The sequence below is a fragment of the Humulus lupulus genome, chromosome 1, assembly GCF_963169125.1.
Source record: "Humulus lupulus chromosome 1, drHumLupu1.1, whole genome shotgun sequence".
In the NCBI taxonomy this organism is placed as follows: Eukaryota; Viridiplantae; Streptophyta; class Magnoliopsida; order Rosales; family Cannabaceae; genus Humulus; species Humulus lupulus.
The window spans coordinates 60,802,515-60,809,715 of NC_084793.1; positions in this window are offsets into that span (position 1 = coordinate 60,802,515).

The window sequence follows — 7,201 nt, forward strand, 5'->3', positions numbered from 1 at the left end:
TCCTTACACATCTACAGATGGAAGTCTGATGTATGCTATGTTGTGTACTAAACTAGATATCTGCTATGCAATGGGAGTAGTGAGCAGGTATCAGTCAAACCCAGGACTAGAACATTGGATAGCAGTTAAGCATATTTTGAAGTATTTAAGGCAGACTAGGGATTATATGTTAGTCTACAAGGGTTGTGTTATGAACCCTATAGGCTATACCAATTCAGATTCGATGACAAGAAGTCTACTTTTGGAATGGTGTTTACTCTTGGGGGTGGAGCTGTTATATGGAGAAGCGTAAAGTAGTCTGCGATCTCAGATTCCATTATGGAGGCTGAGTACATAGTTGCGTCTGAAGCAACTAAGGAAATAGTCTGGCTAAAGAAGTTTTAGTCAAATCTTGGTTTTATTCCAGATATGGATAAACCGCTTGTGTTGTTTTGTGACAACACATGAGTGATAGACAACTCGAAAGAACCTCGAAGTCACAAGAGGAGTAAGCATATAGAAAGGAAGAATTATATAAGTAGAGAATATGTGGCCAAGGGAGATGTTAAGGTTATGAAGATTGCATTTGAAGACAATCTTGTGGATATGTTTACAAAGACACTACCAGAAGCTACATTTGGTAAGCATATCAAGGAAATGAGATTAGTAGAATTAAGGCATTAGTTTCAATTAGTGCAAGTGAGAGTCTGTTGGGGTTTTATACCCAAATTAAAACCCAATTAGTTTGTAATCTCATTTTATTATAAATAAAAGAATAGAAATCATTTTTAGCTTGGTCAATCACTTTTCTCACATGTTTTATTTTCATGATTATTTGTTTAATATAAACTTTTATTAAATCCCAAGCATATAACTAATCATATTTATAGTGACGTAATCACATTGGAATATAAATATGGTTATATGTTCAAAAATAAGTTAGTCCTAAGATTAACCATTGCACAAGATTTACACTAACTTGCCAATCTACAATATAATTAGTGTTATGTTCTTTCCAGAACATTAGCAAAGTAGATAAGACCAAATGTATTTGTTACATCAGACGGGACTGATATTGACAGTAGATAGGATAAGTAAACATACCGTTATTATCTATTCTAGTCATAACATATAGTTGACCATATGTCAATTTAAACTCAATTTTGAGTGGTTAGTATTCTAACTGATTGTATTATTTGTGTTCTTTGACTTGTTTGTTACTAGCTTGCCCTACGGACTAGCCCATACTTACATCTTGGGAACTCGGTAGTATAATTGAGTGAGAGTGTTAATCATAGATATGAACATCTATAGCTTCTGATGAAGAAGTGAAATGATGGTTTCCTTTCAGTTTTGTTTGAGGTGCTAAATAATAGAGATATCATTTCAGTAATTAATATTAGTTTACTGAAATATCATTTACAAGGACTAAGTGTTTTAAGGATAAAATACAATAAGGGCTAAAACGGTATTTTAGTCCCATCTCATTGTAGACCGTCTATAGAAAATTGAGTGATAATTATGGTTGTAACAATGGATATCTAATAACGTATCTACATTTCTTATACATCACTATATGAATTCAAGAGTGCAATTCTGAGTCTTTAGTGGAGTTGCGAGTAATTAATAAGTTAGTAAATTTATTTGTTAAATTTATGATAACTTATTGGAGCTTGATTTCATAGGCTTGTGGTCCCCACAAAACCTTGGATAAAATCATCTAGATAGTCTCAATTAATTGATTTAATTATCAATTAGAATTATCAAAGTTGACCAAGTCAATTTTGGATAGTTTCACAAAGTTATGCAATTTAGAGAAGAAGATAGATTTTATGGCATATTTATCTTAAGACAAATTGGTGTTTTAATTAATAAATAATTTTAAATCAAGGTTCAAATTATAAATATTTAATTTGATAAAGCATTTAAATAATTATTTAATTAATTAATCAATAGAAAATAATATGGGTCTTGATTTTAAGTCCAACGAGCTTATAATTAAATGAGAAATTTCACGGGCCTAAAGCCCATAATAATTTCGATCTAATGGTTGGTATTACCTATTATTTTATTTTTTTTAATCAAATAAGTGACCTAATTGACCCTTTAAAATGAATGCTAAGTGAGAGTTGAAAACAGATGATCATAAGATCTAGTTTTGATGTTTTAGGGTTTTAGACTCTCTACAACAAAATTTCTTTTCTAAGCCTCTATATTCTCTTCTCTTCTTCTTCTCTCTGGCTCTATCCCATATGTTGAGAATTTCTCACTCTAGTCTAGGTGATTCTAAGGATACTGTGGAAGGCTATGAAGAAATTTGAAGATCGATTCAGTTTCTTGGTGATACCCTGCGACAAAAAGGATACAAGGTTTAGAGAAACTAAAGGAATGACTTATTCATTCCACTGCATATAATGTAAGTGCTCTTACCATTATCTCTGTTTAATTGAATTATAGAAACATGTTCTAGGTTTTCTTATATTAATTTGTTTAATATATGATTTACATGAAAATAAATAAGATCTTGTATAAGTATTCCCAACAGAGTAATGGTAGGGAAAAATTTCTGATTCACAAGATATTATCAACACATGAGATCTTGGAATATTAGGTTTGAGTCAATTTTTAGTGATAGAGAAAATAATACCATCTCTTTTCTTTCTATCAAAAATCTTATGTTTCAAACACTATTTCCATCTGATAAATTTATAAAAGAATTAATTAAAATTTTGAAATTCAAAATTTAAATTATAAATCAATTATTAAATAAATAAATAAATAAAATAAATATCTAAGACTCATTCTTGGACCCTGTTACACGCAACCTACAGTGCATGCACTATAGTTGGTGTGTAACACATCCCTGATTTAAGGGATGTGTACCAATAATTTTTTTTTAATTATTTATTCAAAAATATATATATCTCATAACTTATTTATAAGATTAATTAAAGAATAAATATATATTTCACATTAATTCAAAATTATTTATCTTTATTATTTAAATGTTATTTTCGAAAATGCCATTTTAATTAATAAATAATTTTAGAAAATATAACTAATTAATTTATTAATTTCAAAATTTAATATATTAATTAATCAAATTATCTCAATTACATATTTGACCCTAAAGAACAAATTTCTTCCAAATATGTCATTTTCTTGATTTTTCCCAATTTCAACTCTTATATTGAATAGTGTTGATAGAGTCATCTCGAGCACCTATGGACCTATAATTTCAAACTCTAATAAATTTAGATTATTAATCAAAATTGTTTAATATAATAACCTTAATTTATTAATCTCAATATTATTACACTAAAAATATGAGATTGCACTCTTGAAATTATAGATATTTATTTATTGAGTACTATTAAATCATAAACGTGTCCTTCGATTTAATCACTACATACAATTCAATCCTCTATTAATTTTTCATAATTAAAGTAGGAATTAATTACCATTTAACATCTTTAATTATATCTTGTTTCCATAAGCACCATTAACATTATTAGTGAAGGTTAATTCATAAACTGATTTATGAATTTAAGCTCAATAACCTTTCAGTTCCAAAAGCCAACCTTTAAGAGAACCATTATTCAATTCCTCTCGGAAATGTATAGATTCCATATGTGTATATTATGTCTCCAACCATTTACATCAACGAGTTCGCAAAACAAAAGTTTTCAGCCTGATCATTCTGACAACCATAATGAGTGAATCAAAGAACTCATATGACATAAACAAGAGTTCATAATAACTTCAGGATTAAGATCAATTTGTATATGATCATCTTATTGATATCTTTAATTAATACTTATAAAGTAAGTGGTATTATTAAGTATTAATAACATGTCGGGTCATGTTCATATATAACCACTTTATACAAATTACCTCCACTAAGATGTCCTACTACATCAGTAATCTGGATCTAGATTACACGTATTCATAATACTAGTGAACCGTACTTACTATATTAAATCCAAAGATTCCACATGACTTTGTTTTACTGTGAACATTTTAAATTCGTTCCCTACAATCTTAATTCTATTGTACCAATACAAGATTGTACTCACAATAACAGATTTTAGAATTTTTTGATATTCATATAATATTATTCTAATAATAATAATAAACAAACAATATTTGCAAAAATTCATTTCAATTATTTATTTCATAAAACATTGTTCAAAACATATTCTTTAAAGGGCACTAATCCCAACAATCTCCCACTTGCTCTAAAACAAATGAGGCATCTCCCTCAAACACATATTGCTAACATGATATTTAAAAGACTTGGTAGACAAAGCCTTAGTAAAAGAATCGACAAGGTTATGTTCCGAAGCTATCTTCATAACTTCTACCTCTCCTCTGTGAATAATATCCCTTATCAAGTGATATTTCCTTTCAATATGCTTTTGTGACTTCTCAATTCCTTCGAGTTAGCTACTGCCCCACTGTTGTCACAGTATATGACAAGTGGCTTATTCTTATCTGAATCAATTTCTAGATCAGAATAGATTTCTTTAGCTACACAACCTCCTTAGCTGCTTCACAAGTCATTATGTATTTGGCTTCTGTGGTAGAATCTGTGATACTGGTTTGTTTAAAACTACGCCAGACCACAACTCCTCCACCAAGAGTGAACATTGTTCCAGAAGTCAATTTCTGACTCTCTCTGTCTGATTGACAATCAGAATCAGTGTATCCAATGGGGTTCAAGTCACCACCTAAATATACAAGCATATATTCTCTAGTTTTCCGAAAATACTTGAGAATATTCTTTACTGCAATCCAATGACTCAATCCAGGATTGCATTGATAATGACTGATTATCCCTACTGTATAAAAAATGTCAGGTCTTATAAAAAGAATGGCGTACATTAGACAGCCTACTGCAGAGGCGTAGGGATACTATCTCATATTCTCTTCTTCATAAGGTGTGTTAGGACTTTGCCCTTTAGAAAGGATAATTCCATGACGGGTTAGCATATCACCCTTCTTGGAATTTTGCATACCAAATCTCTCTAGTACCTGATTTATATAAGTAGTTTGAGACTGAGCCAAAATTTTGTTCTAACGATCTCGAAGGATCATTATGCCTAGAACATAGTTCACATCTCCCAAATCTTTCATTTGGAATTGCTTGGCTAGCCATTTCTTTACTTTTGTCAATGTTCCCATGTCATTCCCAATTAGTAGGATGTCATCAATGTAAAGAACCAGGAATACCACGATCCCATCTTTGATTTGTTTGTAGCCACAAGGCTCATCAACATTTTGTTCAAAACCGTAAAGACCCAAACTAACAAGACCAAAATAATGCGGAAAATAACATTTTTAAATTTTAAGTCTCCAAAAATCCACATAATTTTTTTTTTAAAAAGCTGTGTACGCACACTTAGAATATTACATTGTTTTCGTCAACTTAAACATTTGTTCTGAATAAAAAGAAACAGTGCCCATAAAAAAAGAGTTTCCCAAAGGCCATTTCCAAAAAGAACCAAATCCCAAAGGTCGGGCCACATGTACACTTTGACAAGCAGACTCCGGCGCTCACTACTGCACCTTACCCTTACCTACAACATGAATAGCTAGGTAAGCAATTAAGCTTAGTAAGATTAATCTTTAAAAAAAAAACATACTACGACCTAATGACGGGGTTCTACTAAGAGTAACTAAAGCATAAGTCACTAGGGTATCGGATAACTTCTGATCCCTATCAAACAAGGTATAATAATTCAAACTAGATCATTAGCTTAGTTGTACCGAACAACCAACTAAATTCAAAATCAATCTACATGGAGAAAATCCCAGAACAAGCAGATATAAGATATAAATGCATAACACCATTCCACAATGGCTGTAAAAATCATTTGAAGATCTACAAAAATATAATGAGATGTTCGAGCACCTCTTAGATCACAACCACTAAATTCACGGGGTACTTACTACATATTTAATCATTTCATTGGCCGACCGTACTTCCCCTACCACGGTCACCAGCTCGAGTGCCAGTATTAGCTAATAATCACTAGATTTAGAATAGTGTGGTCCCAATACACACACTGGATTTCACAATTATACAACAATTAATCATCCCGGTAGCTACCCGGATTCACATGTAATGACCCAACTATTTCTAAGACCTTGGACTATTAAAACTACTAGACATAGCTACTATTATTTTGATACAAACATAAGAAATAACTTTATTGAAAATCCAAAATATTGTATCAAATACAAGATAAAATAAAATAAAAATGTGATAGATATGGTATGGGATCCCATTGTTTATAAAACATAAACTTTAATTCAATTGTTCAAAACTAAGTGCGAAATTACAAAGAAACATATTTCAAAAGACTAAAATAAACGTCATCCTCGATCGACACGCAATCCATTCATTCCATTCATCCTTAACACACAAACCAAGCTGCCAAAAATCCTTCCGCCTTCCATAATCATTTTCCTACATCACACTAAATATAAAGGAGTGAGCCTAATGCCCAACAAGGAAAATCTACTAACAATCATATAACATAAATCATAAACATATACTATAAAACATATGACTATAACACTACAAGAAAAAACAGGATTCATAACACTTAAAAACTGCTAACCGGGAGTATTGATAACGCTTCTGAAAAATGCTAACATAGCCCGTGTTATTAAAAGTCCTGTCTTTTCTATAACAGTATTCGGATGTTATGTTCGATGTTATCTTAAACTATTCAATAACACATTTTTAGTTGCTATAATATTCAAATAATAACATTTAGTTAGAGTATTTGATTATAAATTTGAAGTTTAATCTTATACTTTATGCATAACACTTTTCTACTGTTACATTTGATTATTTTGATAGCATTTTTAGTTTGTTATATTATATAAATCATAACGTTTTGTTATGCTTATAATATGTTTCTAAATCATAACATATTAAAAGTCTAGTAATAAAATTTTGTTACTTTAGTGTGGATAATATATTTTAAATTTTATTTTGATAAGTATACTTATAAGGTTTTTTTTTAATTAAAAGATTTTCATTATTGTATTTTGATAAAAAAAAAATCAAAATTAATCGTAAAATGTAATTCTCAATAGATTAATAAACCACAAGTATTACATTAAACAATAACTAATTCAAACCATAAATATGTCTACTTCATGAGATCTTAGTTCTAACTTAAATTTGAAAGCATAACATAATAAAGTT